The sequence below is a fragment of the Jaculus jaculus genome, chromosome 3 (assembly GCF_020740685.1).
Source record: "Jaculus jaculus isolate mJacJac1 chromosome 3, mJacJac1.mat.Y.cur, whole genome shotgun sequence".
Lineage (NCBI taxonomy): Eukaryota > Metazoa > Chordata > Mammalia > Rodentia > Dipodidae > Jaculus > Jaculus jaculus.
This window is the reverse complement of record NC_059104.1, coordinates 30,942,405-30,968,651: the sequence shown is the minus strand read 5'-3', so window position 1 is coordinate 30,968,651 and position 26,247 is coordinate 30,942,405. Positions and strand designations below refer to the sequence as shown.

Sequence of the window (26,247 nt, the reverse complement as noted above, 5' to 3'; positions counted from 1 at the left end):
GGCTCCAGACCCCGGGGCCCAGGCTGAGACGGCAACGGTTCGCCCGGGCCCTCCCCCGTGCCTTGCTCCCCAGAGAAGCTTCCCGAAAGAAGAGCGCAAAACGCGCTTACACCCGGGCTTCCACGCTCTCCCCTACGGGACTGTTCCTGCTGCTGACTTGGCAAGGCGGTCAGAAGCAAAAGTCAAGAAAGAGAGAGGTAGGGAAAAAATAAAAAAGAAAAAACGAAATTTTTTTTAAAAAGCGAAGGGCAGCTCAATGGGAACGATTCGGGGGTCTTCCCGGCTCCCAGCACCCCCAAGAAGATGGCTGCCGATAAATCTCGCGAGAATGGAGGAAGTCTCGCGGTGACTCCCAAGGCCTGCTGGGAAGAGACGTAGGTTCCGCCGAGAGCGTACTGGGGCTATGCATGGTTCCGTTGCGTGCGCATGCGCGCGCATGCTCCCCTCCCCCCCGTGCTGTTTTCCCTCCCTACGCCACCACCCACGCCCCCTTTGGTTCTCTGAAGGGCTAACTACAGTCGCTTTCTTATTTTGCGAGGACTGTCCGAAAGCCGCTCACTTCAAAATGTGCGAGTTCCCCCGTTTGTCCTCTTAAGGGCCGGCCATGCCAAGCTCAACTGGGACGAACCTGCGGGTAGGGCCACCGGATGACCCCCCTGGGTAGCTCCCTGGTGTGCCTCAGTACTACCGATGTCACAAGCTGTGTGTGTTGTTACGAGCACCTGACCGATAAACGCAGCCTGGTCTGATCCAACTCAGTGACACAGACCTGCAGAGCGCTTGTGGGGGGCGGGGGGGGGGTCCTCAGTCCAAAATTAATTGCCTTGTTTGGCAGAGTCCTAATGTACAACAGTTTTTCCCCAAAATCAAGGTGAGAAAACCTTCCCTAACCAAAGATAGTCTTGTTATGTGTTAGAGGGTCTTCGCTTGCAACATAGTCAACTGTCACAATTATCATGTCAAAAAAAAAAAAAAAACTTTCAGGGTCTGGGGAGATGGCTTAGTGTTTAAAGAAGCATAAGGACCCAGGTTCGATTCCCCAATACCCATGTAAGCCAGGTGCACAAAGTGGCGCACACGGCTGGAGTTCGTTTGCAGTGACTGGAGATCCTGGCAAGGCTCATTCTCTATCTGCCTCTTCCTCTCTCCCTCCATTCCTCCCTCTCTCTTTCTTTCTCCCTCCCTACCCTCCCCCTCAAATAAATGAAATATTTTTTTAAAAGAAAAAAAAAAAAGCTTTCAGGAGCTGGGGAGATGGCTCAGCAGCAGTTAGCATTCAAAGAATGTAAGGCTGGGTTCAATTCTTCCGCCACCCACATAAATCCCCAATGGACATTAATTTGCAGCAGCAAGAGACCCTAGTGCACCAATAAATACATACGCACCTGCAATAAGTAAAAGGAAGTTATTTATTTGAGAGAGTGTATGTGTCCATCAGGGCCTGTTGCCACTGCAATGAACTGATCTACATGTACCACATTGTGTATCTGGCCTTAACGAGGATACTGGGGAATCAAACCTAGGCCTGCAGTCTTTGCAAACACGTTCCTTTAAACACTGAGCTACATGCCTAACCTTAAAAATACCAAATGATCATGGGTGGTCCATCAAATTTGATTCCTGCCTATTACATGCTTTTAGGTAACACGCTAGCAAAGAGTAAAGCTCATGAGCCACAGTGGAACGAAAGTAGTTCACAAGCTACAGAGAGTTGGGAGAGCCTGGAAGAATGGCTCAGCAGTTAAAACCACTTGCTTGCAAAAGCCTTACAGCCCTGGTTCACTTCCCTAGTAACCACATAAAGCCATGTGCACAAAATGGCACATGCATCTAGAGTCCATTTGCAGAGGCAAGAGGTCCTGGTACACTCATTCTCATTCTCTCTCTCAGTCTCTCTCTCTCTCTTTCTCCTTGCAAAAAAAAAAAAAAAAAATATATATATATATATATATATATATATATATATATTATATATATATATATACACTTTTTTTCTTTATTTGAGAGTTTGAGAGAAAAAGTATGGCTCCATCAGGGCCTCTTGTCACTGCAAACAAACCCCAAAGGTATGTACCACTTTGTTCATCTGGCTTTATGTGGGTACTGGGGACTCGAATCAGGGCTATAAGGATTGGCAAGTAAGTGACTTTTAACATCTGAGCCATCTCTCCAGCCCAACAAAAACGTTCTTGATGAGAGAGAGTAGTCTACTAAATTATTCCTATGAACTCTGCATCTATAATTACTAGAGTGAAGTGTCCTTCAGCATTAAGTGGAAAGATTATCAAGTATGTAACTAGACATTTGTTCTAAAATAGCACTCTAGAGTCACATGTAACTTATATTCAAGCTAATGAATACTCAAGGTGTTGATTAAAGTGATTTAACCAACTAAAGTGAGACATGAAAGGACAAACATGTATAATTCCACTTACAGAGATATCTAGAGGTAGCAGAAGATGCAGAAAGTAAAGTGGTGACTGCCAGGAGTGAAGGGTGAGAAGCAGGCAGATAGGAAAATTTGGAGTTGTTTTCAGTGGTGTGGAGATTCAGTTTAGGATTATAAAAATGTTTTGGAAGTTGATGGTACTAATGGTTGAATAATTTGACTATGTCTAATGTCATTGTACATTAAGAATGGTAAATTTGAGGGTGGGAAGATGGCTAAGCAGTTAAGGTGATTGCCTGCAAAGCCAAAAGACCCAGGTTCGATTCCCCAGTACCCGCGTAAAGCCAGATCACAAAGTGGTTCATGTGTGTGGAGTTTATTTGCAGAGGCTGGAGGCCCTGGCCTTCCCATTCTCTCCCTCTACCTTCCCTACTCCCTCTGCTTGAAAATAATCAAGTAAATATTTTTAAATGGTAAATTTTAGATTATATATAATAAAATGTGTTTGTAAATTTTATATTGCTGAGATAACCTAAAGTCATATTTTATTGTCTAGCCTTGCTGCCCAGCCACTCACTCTGCCAATATTTTCAACTTCATCACCAACTGCTCTGTAACTCCAGTCCTCTACTCTAGCCTTCCACGGCTTCTATCAAATAGCCTCCAGGTAAATTTATTTGCTTGTGTTATTTGCTACAAAGAATGCCTATGTGTCTTCTTTTGACTCTTCAAATGTTGCCCATCCTTCACTGATATCACTATTACTGATAGTTCTTGTGTTTTTTTTACTCTTACCAGGATGTTTAAAGTTTTCTCTTATTCTTTCTAAATGATAGCAACATTCTAAAAATATTTATCCTTCCTTACTTTATTAGAGAGAGAGAAAGAGAGAATGGGTATACCAGCCCTCCTACCACTGCAAATGAACTCCAGACACATGTTCCACTTTGTTGTGCATATGGCTTTATGTGGGTACTAGGGAATTGAATTCATGCCGTTAGACTTTGCAAGCAAGCACTCTTCACCTCTGAGCTATCTCTCCAGCCTAGCAACAGTTTTTTTTTTTTTTTTTAAGATTACATATTTCCTTTTTTTCAAGGAGAGAGAAAGAATGGGCACACCAGGCCTCCTGCCACTGCAAGTGAACTCCAGCCACATATGCCATTTGTGTACAGCTGGCTTTATGTGGGTACTGGGGGATCAAACTTGCACCATTAGGCTTTTCAGGAAAGTGCTTTTAACCTCGGAGCTCTCTCCCCAGCCCAGTAACAGCTTTTTAATCTCTGTGATATACAATTTAGTCTCTTAAGATGCTTTCGCCATTATAACTTCATAGCAATAATTCTATAACTTGGATCTAATCATGTCAATTCCTCCCTTAACTGCTTCTCCGTGGTCTTGAGGATACAACATATTGTTTAATCCCTAAGTCAAACCTCTTCCTTTTTTCTTAGAAACCTCATACAGTACCTTTCAAATATTTTTTAAATTTTTTTATTTATTTGAGAGAGAGATACAGAACTAGTCGGGGGCAGGGGAGAGAATAGGTGCACCAAGGCCTCTAGCAACTGCAAACGAACTCCAGATGCATACGTCCCCTTGTGCATCTGGCTTATGTGAGCCCTGGAGAATCAAGCCAGGGTCATTTTGCTTTGCAGGCAAGCGCCTTAACTACTAAGCAATCTCTCCAGCCCATTACTTTATTTTTGCAATTATATGATTGTCTGTTGTTTCCTAGTTGACTGTAGCTTTGAGTTCCCTGTTTCACCAATAGTCCCTTGCCAGGAGTGCAGCTTTATGCTTTTAATTCCAGCACTCAGAAGGATCATCATGAATTTGAGGCAAAGGCAAACCTGGGCTAGAGTGAGACTCTACCCCACCAAAAAAAAAAAAAAAAAAAAAAAAGAAAGAAAGAAAGAAAGAAAAGAAAGATCGGCATGGTGGTGAACACCCTTAATCCCAACACTCAGAAGGCAGAGGTAGGAGAATCACTGTGAGTTCAAAGCCAGCCTAAGACTACATAGTGAAATACAGGTCAGCCCAGCTAGAACCAAATGCTTATATCAGAGGGGGGAAAATAAAGAAGTACTAGAAGAAAATGAGATTTGAGTCAGATGGCCTCCATGAACTCGTGTCTTCCAAATGCATGGTCCCCAGCCGGTGGCAGTCTGGGAGGTGGAACCTTGCTGGAGAAGGCGTATTTCTGGGAGCAGGCTTTGAAATGTAGCCAGCCTCCCCTCACCAGAGCTCAGCTCACTGTCATGCTGTTTTCTACCTGCTGTGGCAGAGGTGATTACAGCCTCTGTTTTCCCCTGTCATCATGAAGTTTCCCTTCAAGACTGTAAGCCAAAATAAAAACTTCCCTCCTGGAGCTGGAGAAATGGCTTAATGGTTAAGGCACTTGCCTGGGAAGCCTAAGGACCCAGGTTCCATTCCCCAGAACCCTCATAAGCCAGATGCACAAGGTGTTGCATGCATCTGGAATTTGCAGTGGCTAAAGACTCTGGCACACCCTTATCCACCCCCCCTTCTCTCTCTCTCTCTCTCATGCTTTCTCGCTCTCATAAATAAAATTTTAAAAAATACAAGACAGCCGGGTGTGGTGGCACACGCCTTTAATCCTACCACTTGGGAGGCAGAGGTAGAAGGATGGCTGTGAGTTCGAGGCCACCCTGAGACCACATAGTGAATTCCAAGTCAACCTGTGCTAGAGTGAGACCCTACTTCTGACAACCAAAAAAAAAAAAGAAAAAGAAAAAAAAGAAAAGACATACACTAAATTTTCCTTATTGATGGTAATTATGTTCTATAAAACAGCCAATGAATTAACAATATGCAAGGAATCATTGCTCCAAGAGGTAATATAGGAGGTTCTGAGAGCATTTAGTCACAGCATTTTTGCCAGTTAATAAATGATCTGGTTTTGTGTGTTTCTATTTAAAGACACTTTATTCAATATAGTTGATTCAGGGCTGGAGAGATGGCTTAGCGGTTAAGCGCTTGCCTGTGAAGCCTAAGGACCCCAGTTCAAGGCTAGGCTCCCCAGGTCCCACATTAGCCAGATGCACAAGGGGGCGCACGTGTCTGGAGTTTGTTTGCAGAGGCTGGAAACCCTGGCGCACCCATTCTCTCTCTCTCTCCCTCTATCTGTCTTTCTTTCTGTGTGTCACTCTCAAATAAATAAATTAAAAATATATATATAGTTGATTCATCAACATGGAACTCATCAATAGTGGCACTATAACATATCTAAACAAAGCTCATCAAATTCATGTGTTTATGTTTCAATCTTTTATTATTGTTATTATCTTTTGGGGGAGGGGCTCAAGGTTGGGTCTTACTGTAGCACCGGCTGACCTGGCGCTGACTCTGTAGTTCGAGGTTGGCCTCAGACTCTCAGCAGTCCTCCTGCCTCTGCCTCCCGGGTGCTAGGATGAAAGGCATGCACCACCACATCTGGCTCTTTTGTAACTTTTTGCAATCGCTCTCTTATAGCCCAAGTTGTCCTCAAACTCTGTGTAGCAAACGATAACCTTGAACTTCTGCTCCTCCTGCCTCCACCTCTAGAGTGCTGGGAGTACAGAAGTGGGCCACTATTCCCTGTTGATGCAGTGCTGGTGACTGAAGCCAGGGCTTTGTGAGCGCAAGGCAGGCACTCCACCAACTGAGCCATATCCCAGCCCTCATGTATTTACTAAGATTTATCACATGACCCTACCTTGCAAGGTTTAGAAGCTTAGCTAATGCAACAACTACTACTACCCAGAGAAGACTAAAATAACCATAATGTACTACTTTTCTCTATTCAGTAACATACGCAGTATGGAATCTTCAGTATTTGTTATATACTTCACAGTTCTTCAACATCTTCTGGTCTCTCAAGGCCCTGTGCTGTTCTTTTTGCTCAGAATAATTTTCCTCATTCAAATGCCATTTCCTCACTGGCATCTTAGCCCTAGACAAAAGTAGTTGCCCTTTGGTTTCTGGCCTGTAGAAGTTAAAATATTTTATTTAGTTTTCTCATCTTTCTTAGCTCCAAATGTGAGCTCTTTAAGTTTGAGATTCAAGCTTATTCCTTTGTGTCTCCTAACAATACAACCTGTGAAACAGCAAAAACTATTTATTGAAGGAGATATGCAGGAGAGAAGAATTCAGACAGGCCAGAGAACAATATATCTTCCACCAGGCCTGTACCTCTTAATTTCTTTTTTTTCCTTTAGTGGCCTGATCCCAGGAGTATTCAGTGTGCTCAACTCCTCTTTACATTCTCCAGTTCTCTCCCTCCATTGATGGATTTCATCCTGTTCCTCACAATGGTGATTTCAGAGTCTTGTATAACAACTCAGCCTGGAGCCAGGGTAGCATACACCTTTAATCCCAGCCTTTAGGAGGCAGAGATAGGAGGATCACTGTGAGTTCGAGGCCACCCTGAGAATACAGAGTGAATTCCAGGTCAGCCTGGGCTAGAGTAAGACCCTACCTCAAAAAATAGAAAATAAAAATAAAATTAAAACTCAAGCCTGGAAGAAAGGAAGAGCCATGGTGCTCTGGGTCACCAGGGTGAGCCAGGGCCTTTGGGACAGGATGGGGTAGGCTGCCATGGGGAATGGGGAGCCAGTGGTTGCTGGGACAGCATCAAGTGGACCCTGGGCGGGATGAGGGAAGTTTGATGGAGAGACAGATGTGACCAGAATCCTCTTGGGATGATGGATACCCGACTTTAAAAGTGATGCAGGAACCCTGTGTGAGCCCCTCCACCTTTTCCCGAGAAATGTCGGTAGCTGGAAGCTTTTCCCTTGTCTTCTTCCCCGTATGTTTCTTGTACATTCTTCGGGCTTCGGGCTGGCTGTGGGGCTTGGGGAGGTTGGATAATAGGTGACTGTGGTGAGGGGTGGGAGGATCTGGAAGAAAAGCGATGTGTCTGAGCCCCAGGAAAACACCTCCCTGGCATTCCGTAGCGCTGGCTTCTCCCATAACAAACTTCCTTCCCTTGCCCCACCTTAATTACAAAAAGAAAAAACTTAGCCTTAACTTAGCCACTAAAGTGCTTGCCTGCAAAGCCTAAAAACCCAAGTCTGATTCCTCAGTACCCACCTAAAGCCAGATGTACAAGGTGGCACATATGTATGGAGTTGGTTTGCAGTGGCTAGAGGCCCAGGTGTGTCCATTCTCTCCCTCCCTCTTTCCTTCCCCCACCCCTGCCTCTTTATCTCTCACTCCCTCTCAAATAAAGAATTTTCACAAAAGGATTATTGTCCAGCTGTCCATGTAGCTAGCCAACAACCTCCAGCTGTTCATTTTAAGTTTACCTCAGCTTTCAAGGCAAGGTTTCACTATTTCCAGCATAACTCTTCTCCCAGACTAGCACTAGCCAAAAACTGAACACAGCATAGAGTTCCTCAGTGGAGTGACAGAAGCTGTGTCAGCTCTACACTAACAATCCAATGGCTCCCCTGGCCAGTCCTGCTCCCTCCTCCCCTTTCACAGGCACTACCCTCCAGGAACCTTTGTGCACATCTAACTCCTTATCAATCACCATCTTCCTAGATGACACAAATTGAATCGTTCCCAATTCACTGTTGCGTAAGTATTTTATTTATTATTTATTTAAAGCAGGGAGAGAGAGAATAAGATTGGGCACACCAGGGCCTCTTGCCACTTGCAAACAAATGCCAGATGTATTCTGGGTTTACATGTGTTCTGGGGGATCAAACCCAGACCATCAGGGTTTGCAAGTGCCTTTAACTGCTGAGCCATCTCTCCAGCCACCTCGCTCTGTTTTCATAAATTCAAAGAAATACTTAAATATTAAAATCTAAACATCAGTAGGGCATGGTGGTGTGTGCCTTTAATCCCTGCACTTGGGAGGTAGAGGTAGGAGGAATGCCATGAGTTCAAGGCCAGCCTGGAACTAAAGAGTGAGTTTCAGGTCAGCCTAGGCTAGAGTGAGATTATAACTTAAAAATAAAAATCTGAACATCCATCTATCCCTTCTGTGAAGTCAGTCACCCCTCGGTGACCTCAACTGAATATGATCTCCCCTAAGATAACCATTTAACAAGCCTTTGACTCTCTTTGATATTGATTTCATGTTTATTTTATTCTTTAATATACACATAGTTTACCTTCCATCTAATCCTCCAAACTTAATCCCTTCTGACCTCCTTGTTTCATCAGGTACTCCCCTTAACAGACATTTGTATTTTGCTGACTCCATTCCATTCAGATAGCAGATGTTTGCTGGAGGTCTACTCGATTTCCAATGCTTGTTGAAAACACAATGGAGAACAAAAATAAACAGTATCTGCCCAGTGGAGCTTATGGCTTACTAGAGAAGAAAGATATTTGAAAGTAATCATGTAGACATAGTGTTTAATTATGATGGGTAATATGAAAGACAATAGAGGGAGATATAGGTCACTGAAGCATTGTAGACAGGACTCAAAGGAGAACTTCTCTAAGGACATGATACTTAAGTAATGAGGAAAAGTAAAGAATTAACAGAAGTTAGCCATGTGAAACAAAGTACAGACAGGAACGTTTCAGGCTGCTCCTGTGACCAAGAAGAGCCAACATCTTTAACAAGGCCAAAGAAGTGGGAGGATTTCAAGTTGGGTAGAAGAAAGGAATTTAGAGATGCCATTTAAATTTTTTTTTTTTTTTTTTTTCTGAGGTAAGGTTTCACTCTAGCCCAGGCTGACCTGGAATTCACTATGGAGTCTCAGGGTGGCCTCGAACTCACGGCGATCCTCCTACCTCTGCCTCCCAAGTGCTGGGATTAAAGGCGTGCACCACCACGCCCGGCTCTTCATTTAAAATTTTTGAACTACAGCCAGGCATGATGGCGCATGCCTTTAATCCCAGCACTTGGGAGACTGTGGTAGGAGGATCACCGTAAGTTCGAGGCCACCCTGAGACTCCATAGTGAATTCCAGGTCACCCTGGGCTAGAGTGAAACCCTACCTCCGGAAAAAAAAAAATTTTTTTGGACTAGGTTTTCTTTAAAATTTAGTGAGAATAGCTGGGCGTGGTGACACACACCTTTAATTTCAGCACTTGGGAGGCATAGGTAGGAGGATTGCTATGAGTTCAAAATAAGCCGGAGAGTACATACTTAATTCCAAGTCAGCCTGGACTACAGTGAGACCCTACCTCAAAAATAAATAAATAAATATGGTGAGAACCCACTGAAGGTTTTTAAGTGTAACAGGATGAATTAAAAACATGAGCACACCTCCTATTTCTAAGAGAGCTTAATTTTTTTTTTTTTTGAGGTAAGGTCTCACCTGCTTTATACCTATGCAACTATGTGCTATGGAACATGTAATATAAAAAATCATCTGTCAGTGAAATGAGGTGATATCTGAGCTGCCAGCGTCATTGAAAATGAGGGAAAGGGACAACAGAGTATCAGTGAAACAAGATGGGCTATGAATCCATTGTTGAAACTGGGCAATGGAAAATTATATTTCTTTCAGCTTTTGTATATGCTTAAAGTTTCCATAATAAGAAATGCTTAAAATTTTATTAAGGCAGGAAGTTGCATCTTTGAAGACTAAAATCCACATTATATGAAAGCAGTGGCATTGCCAGTCTTGCTGAGAGCTTTGTCACCTGTGCCTGGAGAAGTTTGTACTACACCCTAGGCTCTCAGGATTGTTGCATGAATGAACACTGGAGAAGGAAGCTCAAGACCTAGGTAAGTCTGGCAGCTCTGAGTGAGGATTAAAACTCTGGGCATTTCCTCATCTGTCATACTACAAAATACATTTCATTATCTAATTCTGACATTTATTTATTTATTTGTATTTGTATGTGTGTGTGGGCATGTCAGAATCTCTTGCTGCAAACAAATTCCAGACATTTGTGCTACTTTTTTGCATCCAACTTTACATATGTGGCAGGGCAGTTGAACCTGGGCTGTCAAGCTTTGTTAGCAAGTGCCTCTAACCACTGGGCAATCTCCCCAGAGCATACGTGGCTCAGCCTAGCATGGTGGCTCATGCCTGGAATCCTACCCCTTGAGAGGCTGAAGCAAGCTGAAAGAGGAAGAGGTCAGTCTCAGCTGCACAGTGATTTCCAGGCTGAATAAATACCTCAAAACAGTCCCAAAAGAAAGCAGATACACCAACTTCCACCTTGGGATTCCATGACAAGTTAATATTTCCGTGCTGACTGTTGCGGAAGAGGTGGCGGGAAGAATGTAAGAGCCAAAGGAAGGGTAGGACTACTTATAACGTGTTCCCCCAGACACAAAATGGCCTGGATATCTATGACCTCACAGTACCAACACTACCTACACAAGACCATCATAATAGGAGGAAAAGATCATGACATCAAAATAAGAGAGACTGATTGAGAGGGGGAGGAGATGTGATGGAGAATGGATATTCAAGGAGGAAAGTGGGGGAAGGGTATTACCATTGGATATTTGTTATAATCATGGAAGTTGTTAATAAAAATTTTGAAAAAAGCCAGGCGTGGTGGTGCATGCCTTTAATCCCAGCACTCTGGAGGCAGAGGTAGGAGAATTGCCATGAGTTCGAGGCCATCCTGAGAATACAGAGTGAATTCCAGGTCAGCCTGGGCTAGAGAGAGACTCTACCTTGAAAAAAAAAAAAAAAGAAAGAAAGAAAGAAAGAAAGAAAAAAAAAATATATTTCCATGCTGACATACTCATGATTCCTAAGAAATTGCTTGCAGGGGTTCCAGCAAACAAATTCTTATGAAAAAGGTTTGCCTTTGCATGCTGTTCTTGGTTCCCATTAGCCTTAGGACAGAATGCTGCAAAAGTAACAATATAGAACCTAAGTACAGATTCTGAAATTCAAGCCTGTTGTTTTGAGGGCCAGAACCTGCACCAAGGAAAGCAATCGCATCAGAATAACAGATATCAGGCATCATTAAATGCTCTCATGAGACACTACATGTGGTCTGAAAGCTGTGCTACCCATTACCATAACTACCAGCACAGTGTGGCCATTAGCTATTATGAATTTCAGTATGCATTAAGTGTAAAATATACAGACTTCAGGTATTTAGTATAACCACAAAAAGTAAAAGGTGTCAGTCAACCAAAACTAAATATGTATGAAAATGCTATAAGGAAACTTGTATGCTAATTATAAGATATATTTAAAATTTAACAACAGCCACAAGAAAGAATGGCTGGGGAGATGGCTCAGCAGTGAACGGCACTTTCTTGAAAAGCATAACAGCCTGGGTTTGATTTCCCAGTCAACACATAGTCAGATGCACAAAGTGATGCATGTGTCTGTAGTTTGTTTGCAATGACAGGAGGTCCTTGAGTGCCCATATTCACTCTCTTGCCTTTCTCACTGTACCTCTCTCTCATATAAGTGAAAAATACTTTTAAAACATTAGCTGGAGAGCTTCAGAAATAAAAAAAATTATTATTATTTAAATTTAAATTTTTGTTTTGCCATTTTTTGAGTTAGGGTCTTACTGTAGCCAAGGTTGACCTGGAGCTCACAGTGATCCTTCTACCTGTACCTCCCAAGTCTGGGATTAAAGGTGTGCATCACCATGCCAGGCTGAATTTCTAATTGCTGAGCCCATCCCTCCAGCCCCTGGTTGAATTCTTATAAATTTTAAACAATTATATTTTTGATATGTTTTGTTATATAAAACATATTAATGAAATTATTTTTAACTTTAATAAAAGTTTTACTTACTTATTTGCAAAGGGAGAAAAAGAGAGAGAAAGTGTGGGCATGCTAGGGCCTCCTGCCACTGCAAACGAACTCCAGACTCATGGGTATCTGGCTTTACATAAGTACTGGAAATTGAACTCAGGCCATCAGGCTTTACAAACAAGCACATTAACTACTGAGTCATCTCTTCAGCCCCTTAACTTCCAACTTTTTTTTTATGAGAAGAAAGAGAGAGAGCTACTGGGGCTCTTATTGCAAACTAACTCTAAACATGTACCATTCTGTGCATCCGGCCATATGTGGATACTGGGGAATTGAACCCAGGTCATCAGGCTTTGCAAACGTATACCTTTAACCACTGAGCAACCTCCTCAGCCCTCAATTGGTTTTAGTTTGAATTTGGTTTTACATATTTTTATTTGATTGCTTTTCTAAAACGTAATCACTTTTCCTTCTCCTTATGTGGTATTAAATAGAGCCCAATGTACTAATAGCACATTATTTTTTGTGTGTGTTTTGAGACAAGATCTTACTGTAGCCCAGGCTGACCTGGAACGCATTTCTGTAGCCCAGGTTAGTCTCAAACTCATTGCAGTCCTCCTACTTCATCCTCCAAAGTGCTGGGATTATAGGCATCAGTCACAGTACTTGGCTGAGGGTAACATTTCAAGTTGTAGCTGTTTTGGCATGCTTGAGGTCTTTCTGTCAAAAAATTACTGAAAACACCATTGGTATTTGTCCAGTTCAGAGAATATAACCACAAGAGAACCAGTCCATACTGGGGACCAGATGGGGGCCAGCACCCACCCTTTTGTGAAAGGTGGAAACTCTCCAGCATTTGAGCTACTGCATATAGATGAGCATTCCCATCAAGAGGAGGCACCACTGCGCCTGCTCTTATCTTCCTTCTTCTACTTACATATATATAAAACCATCCTATTAAGTACCCCCTCCCTTCCTTTCTCTTCGCTTTATATCTCTTTTCTAGCTTACTGGCCTTTGCTACTGAGTTTTCTTCCTACTCATAAAAAAGTCCAATCATCTGTTGCTAGGATCCACATATGAGAGAGAACATGCAAGGCTTGCCTTTCTGGGCCTCAGTTACCACACTTAGTATAATCTTTTCCAGATCCATCCATTTTCCTGCAAATTTCATAACTTTATTTTTCTTTACTGCTGAGTAGAACTCCATTGTACAAATGTACCATATCTTCATTATCCACTCATCAGTTGAGGGACATCTAGGCTAGTTCCATTTCTGAGCTATTGTAAATTGAGCGGCAATAAACATGGTTGAACAAGTATCTCTAAGGTAATGAGATGAGTCCTTAGGATATATAGCTAGGAGCTGGGTCATATGGTAGATCTATTTTTAGCTGTCTTAGGAACCTCCACACTGATTTTCACAATGGCTGAATCAGATTGTATTCCCACCAACAGTGTAGAAGGGTTCCTCTTTTTCCACATCCTCACCAGCATTTATGGTCATTTGTTTTCATGATGGTAGCCAATCTGAAAGGAGTAGATGAAATCTCACTAGGGTTGTAGAACATATTTTTAGATGATAATATGTCATCTGTATTTCTTCTTTTGAGAACTCTCTATTTAGTTCCATAACTCATTTTTAACTGGGTTGTTGGAATACTTATCATTTAATTTTTTTGAGTTCTTTGTATATCCTAGATATTAATCCTCTATCAGATGTATAGCTGGCAAAGATTTTTTCCCATTCTGTAGGTTGCCTTTTTGCTTTATTCACAGTGTCCTTTGCTGCACAAATCTTTGTAATTTCATGAAGTCCCAGCAGTTAATCTGTAGCTTTATTGCCTGAGCAATTGGGGTTATAGTCAGAATGTCTTTGCCAAGACCAATATGTTAAAGGGTTCCCCCTACCTTTTCCTCTAGCAGTTTCAGAGTTTCAGGTCTGATGTTAAGGTCTTTAATCTATTTGGACTTAATTCTTCTTCATGGAGAGAGAGAATGATCTAGTTTTATCCTTCTACAGATACACATCTAGTTTTCCCAACACCATCTGATGAAGAGGCTGTCTTTTCTCCAGTGAGTAGTTTTGGCATTTTTGTTGAATATCAGGTGGCTATAGCTACCTGGACTTACATCTGGGTCCTCTATTCTGTTCCATTGATCTACATGTCTACTTTTGTGCTAGTACCATGCTGCTTTTGTTACTATAGCTCTGTAGTATAGGTTGAAATCAGGTCTGGTGATACCACCAGCCTTATTCTTATTGCTCAGTATTGTTTTAGATATTAGAGATTTTTTGTGGTTCCAAGTAAATTTTTGTATTTTTTTTTCTATTTCCATGAAGAATGCCATTGGAATTTTGAATTAAATGTGTAGATTGCTTTTGGTAAGATTGCCATTTTCACAGTATTGATTCTTCCAATCCAGGAAGAAGGAATGTTCTTCCATTCCCTAGTGTTCTGCAATTAATCACTTGAGTGTTTTAAAGTTTTCACTGTGGAGATCCTTCACTTCCTTGGATAGGTTTATTCCAAGGTACTTTATTTTTTTATGCAATTGTGAATGGGAGTGATTCTCTGATTTCATTCTCTTTGTGTTTGTTGTTAGCATATAGGAATGCTACTGATTTCTGTGTATCTATTTTATATCCTGCTACATGGCTGTAGGTGTTTATTAGGTCTAACATTTTCTTGGTAGAGTCCTTAGGGTCCTTTATGCATTGAATCATGTAATCTGCAAATAATGGTAACTTGATCTCTTCCTTTCCAATTTATATCCCTTTTATGTGCGTCTCTTGTCTTATTGCTATGGATAAGACTTCCAGAACTATATTAAATAGAAGTGGGGGCAGTGGACACCCTTGTCTTATTCCTGATTTTACTGGAAAAGCTTCTAGTTTTTCCCCATTTAGTAATATGCTGGCTGTAGGCTTGTCATAAATAGCCTTTATTATGTTGAGATATGTTCCTTCTATTCCCAGTCTCTGTAGTACTTTTATCATGAAGGGATATTGGATTTTGTCAAATCCTTTCTCTGCATCTAATGAGATGATCATGTGATTTTTGTCCTTCAGTCCATTTGTATAATATATTACATTTATCGATTTGCTTATGTTAAACTATCCCTGCATCTCTGAGATAAAGCCTACTTGGTCAGGGTGAATGATTTTTTCTGATATATTCTTGTATTCTGTTTGCCAATATTTTGTTCAGAATTTTTGCATCTATGTTCATGGGGAGATTGGTCTGTAATTTTCTTTTTTTGTTCTATTTTGCCTGGTTTTGTTATCAGGGTGATGCTGGCTTCATAGAAGGAGTTTGGTAGAATTCCTTCTTTTTCTATTTTGTTTAAAAGCTTAAGAAGCAATGGTGTTAGTTCTTCTCTGAAGCTCTGATAAAATTCACCAGTGTATCCATCTGGGCCAGGGCTTTTTTTAGTTGGGAGATTTTTGAAAACTGCTTGGATCTTCATACTTGTTATAGGTCTATTTAAGTGATTAATTTTATCTTGATTTAACTTAGGTAGGTCATATAAATCAAGAAAATCATCCATTTCTTTCAGATTTTCATACTTAGTGGAGTACATGTTTTTATAGTATGTCCCTATGATTTTTTGAATTTCTCTGGTATCTGTTGTGATGCTGCCCTTTTCACCTCTAATTTTATTAATTTGTGTCTCTTTTCTCTTTCTTTTGGTCAAATTTGCTAAGGGTTTATCAATCTTGTTTATCCTTTCAAAGAACCAACTCTTTGTTTCATTGATTCTTTGGATTGCTTTTTTGTTGTTGTTATTGTTGTTTCTATTTCATTAATTTCTGCCCTAATCTTTATTATTTCTTCCTGTCCACTGATTTTTTGTTTGCCTTGTTCTTTTTCCTAGGCTTTAAGGTGAACCATTAGGTCATTTACTTGAACCTTCCTAATTTCTTTTTTTGTTTGTTTGTTTTTGTTTTTTTGTTTTTTGTTTTTTCGAGGTAGGGTCTTACTCCAGCCCAGGCTGACCTGGAATTCACTATGGAGTCTCAGGGTGGCCTCGAACTCACAGCAATCCTCCTACCTCTGCCTCTTGAGTGCTGGAATTAAAGGTGTAGGCCACCACACCTGGCTCCTAATTTCTTTTTTTTAATTTAATTTATTAGTTTTCTTTTCAGCAAATACAGGCAGTTTGGTACCATTGTTTAGGCTCATCTATGATCTACCCCCTCCCATTGGACCCTCCTTGTTGATATAAATGGGTCGTGCATTGTGGAGTTAGCCCACAGTTATTGATATGATAAATGTCTCTGCAAATCATGACCCAACATGTGACTCTGACATTCTTTCCGCCCCCTCTTCTGCAAAATTTCCCTGAGCCATGTTGGGTTCATTTTTGGTCTGCTTCAGTGCTGAGGTGTTGGGGGCCTCTGAGGCTCTGGCTCTCTGATTTGGTAGGAGTTGATTTTTCTCTGTGTTGGTCTCCTTCCCCTTTGTGCTGGTATCCGGTTCACAGGAAAACATCACCCTTGCTTGTTTCGCCAATTGTCCTTAGTTTCAGTCGGGCCCCTTTTGAGGTATGTTGGGGCAACTCTCTCCTTAGGATCTGCATCTATCTGAAAAAGAGAAGCAGATTGTCCAATGAAGAGTAAGTTAGCACCCGGAAAATTGAGATAACACTTACTTTTTTGATAGAGAGTTTGATAGGTGTAGGCCCTCTTGTACCCCATGATTGATGGTAGCTTGATATTGGAGAGTGGGCTTGTGTTTGGGTATGGTTCTGACTTGTTTCCCAGCTCCAGCTATGGCACCTAAAGCTGTAAATTTCCCTCGTAGAACTGCCTTCATTGTGTCCTAAAGGTTTTGGTATATTGTGTTCTCATTGTCATTTGACTCTATGATTTTTTTTTATTTCCTCATTGACCCATTCATCATTTAGTAGTGTATTGTTTAGTTTCCAAGATTTTGTGTATGCTCTATACCTTTTCTTGCTATTGATTTGTAGTTTGATTCCATTCTGGCCTGATAGAATGCAAGGAATTATTTCAATTTTTGGTTTTTGTTAAGATTTGCTTTGTGTCCTAATATATGGTCTATTTTAGAGAATTTTCCATGTGTTGCTGAAAAGAATGTGTATTTTGCAGTATTTAGATGAAATGTCCTGTATATATCTGTTAGGTCCATTTCTTCTATGACCTCATTTAGTCCAGATGTCTCTCTGTTTATTTTTTGCTGGGATACCCTGTCAACTGATGAGAGTGGGGTGTTGAAGTCACCCACTATCACTGTGTTTGGTGTTATCTGTGACCTTACTTCTAATAGCATTTGTTTGATGAAGTTGGGAGCCCCCATGTTAGGTTTAGGATTGTAATGTATGTTTAGGATTGTAATGTTCTCATGTTGGAGTGTGCTCTTAATCAATATAAAGTGACCTTCCTTATCTTTCCTAACTGATGTTGGACTGAAGTTTACCTTGTCAGATATTAGAATAGCAACCCCTGCTTGTTTTCTAGGCCCATTTGCTTGAAATACTGTTTTCCAACCTTTTACCCTAAGATAAGATAGTGTCCATCCTTTGTAGAAAGGTGAGTTTCTTTTTTGTTGCTGTTGTTTTGAGGTAGGGTCTCACTCTGGTCCAAGCTGACCTGGAATTCACTAGATAGTCTCAGGGTGGCCTCAAACTCACAGCTATCCTCCTACCTCTGCCTTCCAAGTTGTGGGATTAAAGGCAATTACCACCATGCCCAGCTGAAAGGTGAGTTTCTTGGAGGCAAAAATTGAAGGATCCTGCTTTTTAACCCAGTCCAGAAATCTTTGTCTTTTGGTTGGGGCATTGATGTTGTTAATATTAAGAGATATTATTGAAAGATGCATATATATTTTTGCCATTTTTTGTAGTTCTTCCAATTTTACCTTTGTTCCCTTGTATTAACTAGTATTTGAGTATAGTTTGTTTTTTCCAGGTTCCTTATATGTGTGCTTTTCTTTCTTTTCAGCATGAAGGATTCTTTCAAGTAGTTTCTGTAGAGCTAATTTTGTCTTCGAATATTCCTTTAGTCTGCTTTTGTTGTGGAATGTCCTTATTTCTCCATCTATTTGAATGGATAGCTTTTCAGGATAAAGTAACCTTGGTTGACAGTTGTTATCTTTCAGAACTTTGGATACATCACCCCAAGCCCTTCTGGCTTTTAAAGTTTGTGTTGAGTAATCTGCTGTGATCCTGATGGGCTTGCCTTTGTATGTATCTTGATTTTTCTCTCTAACTTCTTTCAATATATTTTCTTTGGTTTGTGTGTTTGGCAGTTTAATTATAATATGGCAAGGATGGTTTCTTTCCAGGTTTTGTGTGGCTGGTGTTCTAAAGGATTCCTGTATCAGCATTGGGATCCCTTTCCCAATTTGGGGGAGGTTTTCTTCTGTGATTTTGTTGAAAATGCCTGCTATGCCTTTGAAGTGAAATTCTCCTCCTTCTACTAGACCCTGAATTCTCATGTTCAATCTTTTCCTAGTGTCCTGAATATCTTGAAATTACCATTCATACTTTCCTATTAGTCTGTCTTTCTCATTGTTGAACTGTATTAGATCTGACACCTGGTCTTCTAGTTTAGATATTCTGTCCTCTCCTTCATCCATTCTACTGGTGAGATTGTCTACAGAGTTTTTTATTTCATTAACTGTGTTCTTCATTGTTAGTAATTTTGACTGGTTTTTCTTTATTATTTCTAATTCCTTATTTATGTCTTGTATTGACCTCTTTATTTCATTAATTTGGTTTCCTGTGTCTTCTTTGATTCCTTTGATTTCCTCTTTCATTCCTTTGATTTCCTCTTTGACTCCTTTGAGCACATTTATAATCATTCTTTTGAAATCTTTATCAGGCATTTCCTCTTACTTATTCTCACTGGAGGTCATTTCTGATACATTAATACTTTTGGTGGATTTATATTGTCTTATTTGTGGTGTTTCTTGTATTAATAATGAATATATTTTTGTATCTTGGATTAATCTAATGCTTTGATTTTTCTAATTAGCTGCAGTATTATTAGATGTATCAATCAATCTGATATTATGTATCTTCAGGGTAGGAGCTTAATGTACTAGCCATGGCTCTTAAGACTCCCAGAGTATCTACAAAAGTGACCCTAGATATTGGGTTTGCCTGCTATAAGAGTATTCAAGTAGGCTGAGTGGAACAAAATACAGGCAGGTTCTAAAATTTAACTAAACAAGGTATGTATTCAATGCAAAACAGTAGAGAGTATTTAAGCAAGAGTATGACAGCCAGATCCTCACACCCTTAATCCTGTCAACTAGGAGGTTAAGATTTCTGTTCTGTTGAGGGTTCCAAGTCAGCTTGTGACCAAGTGAGACCCTTCCCTAATGAACAACAGAAGAGGAAACAAAGCCACTATAAATCAGGAAGCAACAAATAACAAGCCCAAAATATAGCTTATTTGAGAATGGCAAATCTGAGCATCCATCAGATTTAACATATAATTTATCCTGATATGGATGTTGCAATTAGCACTTCAAGTTCAAGCCTATATACCAGGCTTATTTGGTGGGTACTGACCTGGTGTAATCACAGTTACTTTTGGGGATGATTTTGTTCTCAGTTATGCTGTGCTCCTGCTTGGGTCCCTCTTTGGTGCACTGTGGGTTCAAGTAGGCTGGCTGGATTGCTGGATCACTGCTCTGGTCACCAGTGCTGAGTGCTGTGATCTCCCTTCCCCATGTCTCTGGTGTTTGCTGGCACTTGCGCCTGTGGTGGGGGAGGGGAGGCCGTAGATAGTGGTTCTAGTTCTCCCCCTGGTCCACGAGATCCTCTACCTTGTGATCTGGTCCTCTGTTGGTCAGCTGTGGTCCATCCTTCACGTTTCTTGAGTTTGCAAGGAGCTGCTGTGTGAATGGAAACTCCCTTCGCCTGGCTTTTGCTGTGGTTCAAGCCGAGCCTGGCAGCTGTGGCCCCGCGGACCTGCTGCCACCGTGGGCCTGGTGCCGCTGCTGCTTTCCTGCTGTTCTTACTTCTGTCTTTACAGCCCAGCATTGTTTGTACTGTCCTTCCTCTTTTCCCACCATTCCAATTCAACATGAATTTGAATTACACATCCATTGTCTCCACCCTTTACCAGAGCACTGTATCCTGAGAGTATTTGTATCAATGACATTGATTCAATCAAATGTTCATGTTTAATCCCATGTTTTTGCTTGACTGTAACATTTGACAACAATGTTCATATCTATTTGTCTTAAAACAATATTTCCTCATAGTATTCAATAAAACCATGCTCCAACTCACCCTCTATTTCTCAAAACACCCTACTTAAACAATATTTCCTACTTACTTTTTTAATTGTATTTTTATTGACAAGGTCCATAATTATAGACATTTTAAACCATGATAATTCCCTCTCCCCTTACTTTCTCCTTTGCAACTCCACTCCATCATATCCCCCTTTCCCTCTCAATTAGTCTATCTTTCATATTTCCTATTTATTAAATGATGTACCCTGGAATTCCATTTCTGGTCATTTTCTCTCTCTAAACATTATCCCTGGGGTACCTCATGTAATCCTATAATATCAACTGTGTATGTTATTATGATTATGAAGGACATATATATTTCTTATAACTTTTATATAAGTTTGCCTCAACCATCTTAATTTCCTACTAAATGTCCTCATTTATATGTCTTCCAGGAATCTCAAATCAGTCTTTTTCAAAGCAAACTCATTATTTTCACTAACCAAGTTTATTCCTTTCCTATGATACTTAAGTCATAGAAACTCATCCAATGATGAATTCAATTGGCAAATGCTTTGGACATTAGAATCATTTTTGTTTTGGTAGGTATGAGATGTATATTTAAAAAAACCCCAAAACCAGAAAGCATTACATTTGGAATCAATGTCTTAAAATTTTCACTGATTGTCCAAAGGCATTAGTATAAGAAATGTTGGGCAGTCTTTGTACTTTGTTCACAAAAAATATTTAAACTGAAAAGCAAATATGTGTGTGTGTGTGTTTGCACACATGTGTGTATGTATTTGTATATTACATGAGATTTGCTATTCTGCCCTTTTGTCATACAATATATGCTTTCAAATCCTGTTCAACTTTTATTGACATTATTTATTTTAGCAATAAAACGATTAATATCTTTTTGTTTGTTTCTCAAGGTAGGGTCTTGCTCTAGCCCAGGGTGACCTGGAACTCACTATGTAGTCTCAGGGTGGTCTTGAACTCATAGCCATCCTACTGCTTGTCTCTCTAGTGCTAGAATTAAAGTCATGTGCCTCTATGTCTGGCTAGATTACTATATTTCTTTTAAAATATTTTTATATAGGAAATTCTTGAGACATGGCAACATATATATATATAACTCCTTCTCTCTTACAACTTCAAGCATCTGTCACCTTCTGTCGAGCCAAGTCCTTGTCAAGAAAAACAGGAGAAAGTGAGTCCGTGGGTGGGATAAGCTTAGTGGTAGAGCATTTGCCTAGCACAGGTCCTGGACTCTATCCTCAGCATACCCCCACCAAAAATAAATAAATAAATCGGTGCACATAAGACTTTGAACTATGTTGGAAACTCTGGCACAGGAAGTTAATCAAGAACTGGTTCTCCTGGGGCTAGAGAAATAGCGGTTAAGTGCTTGCCTGTGTAGCCTAAGGATCCCAGTTCAAGGCTTGATTCTCCAGGACCCATGTTAGCCAGATGCACAAGGGGGCACACGCATCTGGAGTTTGCAGTGTCTGGAGGCCCTGGCGCGTCCATTCTCTCTCTATCTCTATTTGCCTCTTTCTCTCTCTGCCTGTTGCTCTCAAATAAATAAATAATAAATAAAAATTATAGTAGGGATTAGTGCAAATTCTGCTGTTAAAAAAAAAAAAAAGAACTGGTTCTCCTGCAGATTAAGCAAGTGGAGAATAGTAATATTGACTGTGAAACCCCTGAATCCTGACTGAATAAACTTTAGTTTGAAGTAATCTTTGGAGAGAAACTCTTCTTTCAACAAAGTTGGCACATGTACTATATGTTAGTCTTAAGATACTGATTCCCTGAGGCCAAGAAGATTAATAAAAGCAAAGAATAGTCTTTACTTTAGTATTAGTTTTAGTTATCTATTGCCATCTAATCAATTACTCCAAAATTTAGTGGCTTAAAGCAGCAAACATGGGCCTGGAGAGATGGCTCAGCAGTAAAAGGCACTTGCTTGCAAAGCCTCCCAGCCCCAGTTCAATTTCCAGTACCCATATAAAACCAGAGGAGAAAGTGGCACATACATCCGGTGATTGCTTATGGTAGTAAGAGGCCCTGACATGCCCCTTCCACTGTTCTGCTCACAAATTTAAAATACCTCTTAAAATAAAAATTACTTAAATATTTTTTGTTTATTTTATTTATTTATTTGAGAGTGACAGAAAGAGAAAGAGGCAGAGAGAGAGAGAGAGAGAGAGAGAGAGAGAGAGAGAGAGAGAGAGAATGAATGGGCGTGCCAAGGCCTCCAACCACTGTAAACAAACTCCAGATGCGTGCGCCCCCTTGTACATTTGGCTAACGTGGGTCCTGGGGAATCGAGCCTCAAACCAGGGTCCTTAGGCTTTACAGGCAAGCACTTAACCACTAAACTATCTCTCCAGCCCAAAAATTACTTCTTAAAAACAGAAATTCAGGGCATGGTGACACACCTTTAATCCCAGTCCTTGTGAGGCAGAGGTAGTTGGATTGTGAGTTCAAGGCTACCCTGAGACTACATAGTTAATTCCAGGTTAATTCTAGTTAATTCCAGTTAATTCTAGGCTAGAGTGAGACCCTACCTTGGGAAAATGAAATAAATTTAAAAATAAAAATAAAATGGAGAGTAACTGAGGACAGCACCCAATGTCAACCTCTGGCCTTCAAACACTTGTGTATACACTCCAACACACATTCACCCATATGCATATGCACACAATACACACATGAAACATGAGTAAATAAATACCAACTTGTTTATTAAAAAAATGAACAACTGTTTAGAGAAGGAAATAATGGCTTATTGACCTCCCTCTTTAACATATTAACAAGAGAAAAACATTTAATTGTGTAGGTATGCAAATGAGTCCCATAAAGAATCGGATGATTAAGGCTTACACAGCATCCTGAGCTACAGAAACAGTAAATTCTAGCCGGGCGGGTGTGGTGGCGCACGCCTTTAATCCCAGCACAAGCGAGGCAGAGGTAGGAGGATCGTTGTGAGTTTGAAGCCATCCTGAGACTACAGCGTGAATTCCAGGTCAGCCTGGACCCAAGTGAGCTCCTACCTCAGAAAAAAAAAAAAAGAAAGAAAGAAAGAAACAATAAGTTCTGAGACTGCTGAATCACCAGCCACATGAGACGTGGAAAGGCAAGGAGAGCAGTGTGTGGAGAGTAACAGGTGTTTTGTGCAGGTACAAAATCACTCAGGTAACCAGTATCTTTAGATAATAGGTCAAGTGATTGTTTATGGGGGCAAGGTGTCAACCTCTAGTCTCTTCTGTGAGTGAAGTTGATTTTCTGTCAATGATGATGAGATTCCTGGTGAAGGGCTTCATTACAGTTATATTCCTTTGAGAGAATCAATGCACTTTTTAGGCAGATAAATGATAGCCTCTGCCTATACCTGCTGTTCCCAGAGTGCTCACAGTCCAAGGGGTCAATATTTTTCCTGAACTCACTTAACAGCTTGTTTTCTATGATCTTTATTTTTACTAGATTAAGAATTCTTTTTTTTTTTTTTTTTTCTGATTTTCGAGGTAGGGTCTCGCTCTAGCACAGGCTGACCTGCAATTCACTGTGTATTCTCAGGGTGGCCTCCAACTCACAGCAATCCTCCTACCTCTGCCTCCTGAGTGCTCAGGTTAAAGGCGTGCACCACCACGCCAGACTTGGATTTAGAATTCTTGACTGGATTTAGATTCACCATGAAAGCACAATCTCTGAATATGTCTTTGAAGGTGTTTCCAGAAAGATTTATCTGAGTAGAGAAGATGTAACCTTAATGTGGGCAGCATCATCCCATGGACTGGGATCATAGACTAAATAAAAAGGAGGAAGTGAGCAGAGCACCAGCATTCTCTGTGTGTTTCTGTTTCTTAACTACTCTAGCGCTCCCTCTCTCTCTCTCTCTCTCTCTCTCTCTCTCTCTAACACACACACAATCATAACCGCAGATGAATCTAGTTGGCTTATACTCCTGCTGAAATCATTTCTCTATCTCTTCTTCCTTCCCTCCCTTCCTCCCTCCCTCCCACCTTTCTTCTCTCCTTTCTTTCCTCTTCCTTCCTTTCTTTCTTTTTTCCTTTCTTTCTTCTCTCGGATTGTTTGAGTATGGTCTCACTCTAGCCCAGGCTCACGTGGAGCTCACTCTGAAGCCCCAGGCTAGCCAAAAACTCCAGGCAAATCTTCTTATCTCAGTCTCTCAAATGCTGGAATTGAAGGTGTGCACCATCACACATGGCAATTCAGTGGCTTGATAGACTGTACTCTCAAAGTCTGAAGCAAAATATGAAAACCAGGTCTGGAGAAATGGCTTAGCTGTTAAACACTTTCCTGTGAAGCCTAAGGACCCCAGTTCAAGGCTCAATTCCCCAGGACCCACATAAACCAGATGCACAAGTGGCACAAGCATATGGAGTTTGTTTGCAGTGGCTGGAGGCCCTGGCCCACCCATCCTCTCTTTATCTGTCTGTCTCTTTCTCTCTCTGTCTATCACTCTCAAATTAATAAAAATAAACTATAAAAAATTTAAAAAATGACAACCAGCCCCAGGTTGATGGTGACAAACATGGTGATCAATCAAAACCTATCAAAACAAATCCAGAGGCTACAGAGAACTCAACACTAAATCAGACTGTCAACAGACCTGCCATGGCTCAGGGATCATTGTGGAACAGGGGTGGAAAGATTGTAAGAGCTACAGAGGGTAGGAATACACAGTCCCCTGTTATCTCCCAGAGACTGACTGAGGCCTTCATGACCCCACAGTGAATACCACAATCCCACTGAGGAGGGCCTCCAGGGTAACGGGAGCTGGGGCAAGGGGACAAAAGAGAATAACCAGCTGTAATTTATATAAACTAAAAGTTAAAAATTATAAAGGTTAAAAAAAGAATGAAAAAGGAAAAAAAGTATGAGGCAAAATAATGCCTTCTTTCCTTAACTTGTTTTTGCCAGGTATTATGTCACACAGCAATGAGAATAGTAATGTATAAACCTCCCTATCCTGTCTTTGGGGATAGTACTAGCTAAAGTTTAATAATTGGCTTTCTAGAAGACAAATATTACAGATAAATGCATATATAAGCTTAACCAATATAAAAATCACAGAGCACCAACCCTGAAAATAGTAATAAAATATTTATTATAAATTCCATAAAGCGGGCTGGAGAGATGGCTTAGCGGTTAAGCACTTGCCTATGAAGCCTAAGGACCCCGGTTCGAGGCTCGGTTCCCCAGGTCCCACATTAGCCAGATGCACAAGGGGGCGCATGTGTCTGGAGTTCGTTTGCAGAGGCTGGAAGCCTTGGCGCGCCCATTCTCTCTCTCTCCCTCTATCTGTCTTTCTCTCTGTGTCTGTCACTCTCAAATAAATAAATAAATAATAAAAAAATATTTAAAAAAAATTCCATAAAGCCCATTGGTTTTTACAAAATGTGTTAGTTGGTTTTTCTCAAATGTTTGCATCTGTAACAGTTTCTTACATGTGAGCAACCAATAAGACAAGGAACTAAGTCGAACTTTACCATATTTTCCAACTTCCAGGAGCAAATATCCCACCATGATGATATCCCACCTGTGACCCCAGTATGGGGATACAGAGGCAGAGAGTTCCTGAGGCTTGCTGACTGGCTCCTCTCATAGCACCGGTGAGCGGTCAGTGAATTAGTGAACTGCACATGAGGAAGACGCCCAATATCGACCTCTTGCCTGCGTACACACACACACATACACACACACACACACACACACACACATAATAATAATAATAATAATAGTAACCAGAAGAAAATACTAACTCAAAAAGCATTCTTTGGGCTGGGGAGGCTGCTTGGTGGTTAAGGTGCTTGTCTGTAAAGCCAAAGGACCCAGGTTCCATTCTCCAGTACCCAGGTGAAACTAGATGCATAAAGTGGCACATGTGTCTGGAGTTCATTTGCAATGGCTAGAGGCCCTGGTGTGCCCATTCTCTATCTGCCTCCCTCTCAAA

General features: G+C 40.8%; 1 long non-coding RNA gene across 2 annotated transcripts; it reads left to right on the top strand.

Annotated features, from left to right (window-relative positions):
* Nucleotides 1-21: 21 nt before the first annotated feature.
* Nucleotides 22-26,092, top strand: LOC123459372. Of its 2 annotated transcripts, none has more exons than XR_006636256.1 (4): nucleotides 22-197; nucleotides 2,946-3,056; nucleotides 9,922-10,088; nucleotides 25,803-26,092. It is a non-coding gene; the product is annotated as an uncharacterized LOC123459372 (long non-coding RNA). The 2 variants fall into 2 exon arrangements; XR_006636257.1 differs by lacking the exon at nucleotides 22-197 and adding an exon at nucleotides 538-871.
* Nucleotides 26,093-26,247: the final 155 nt, after the last annotated feature.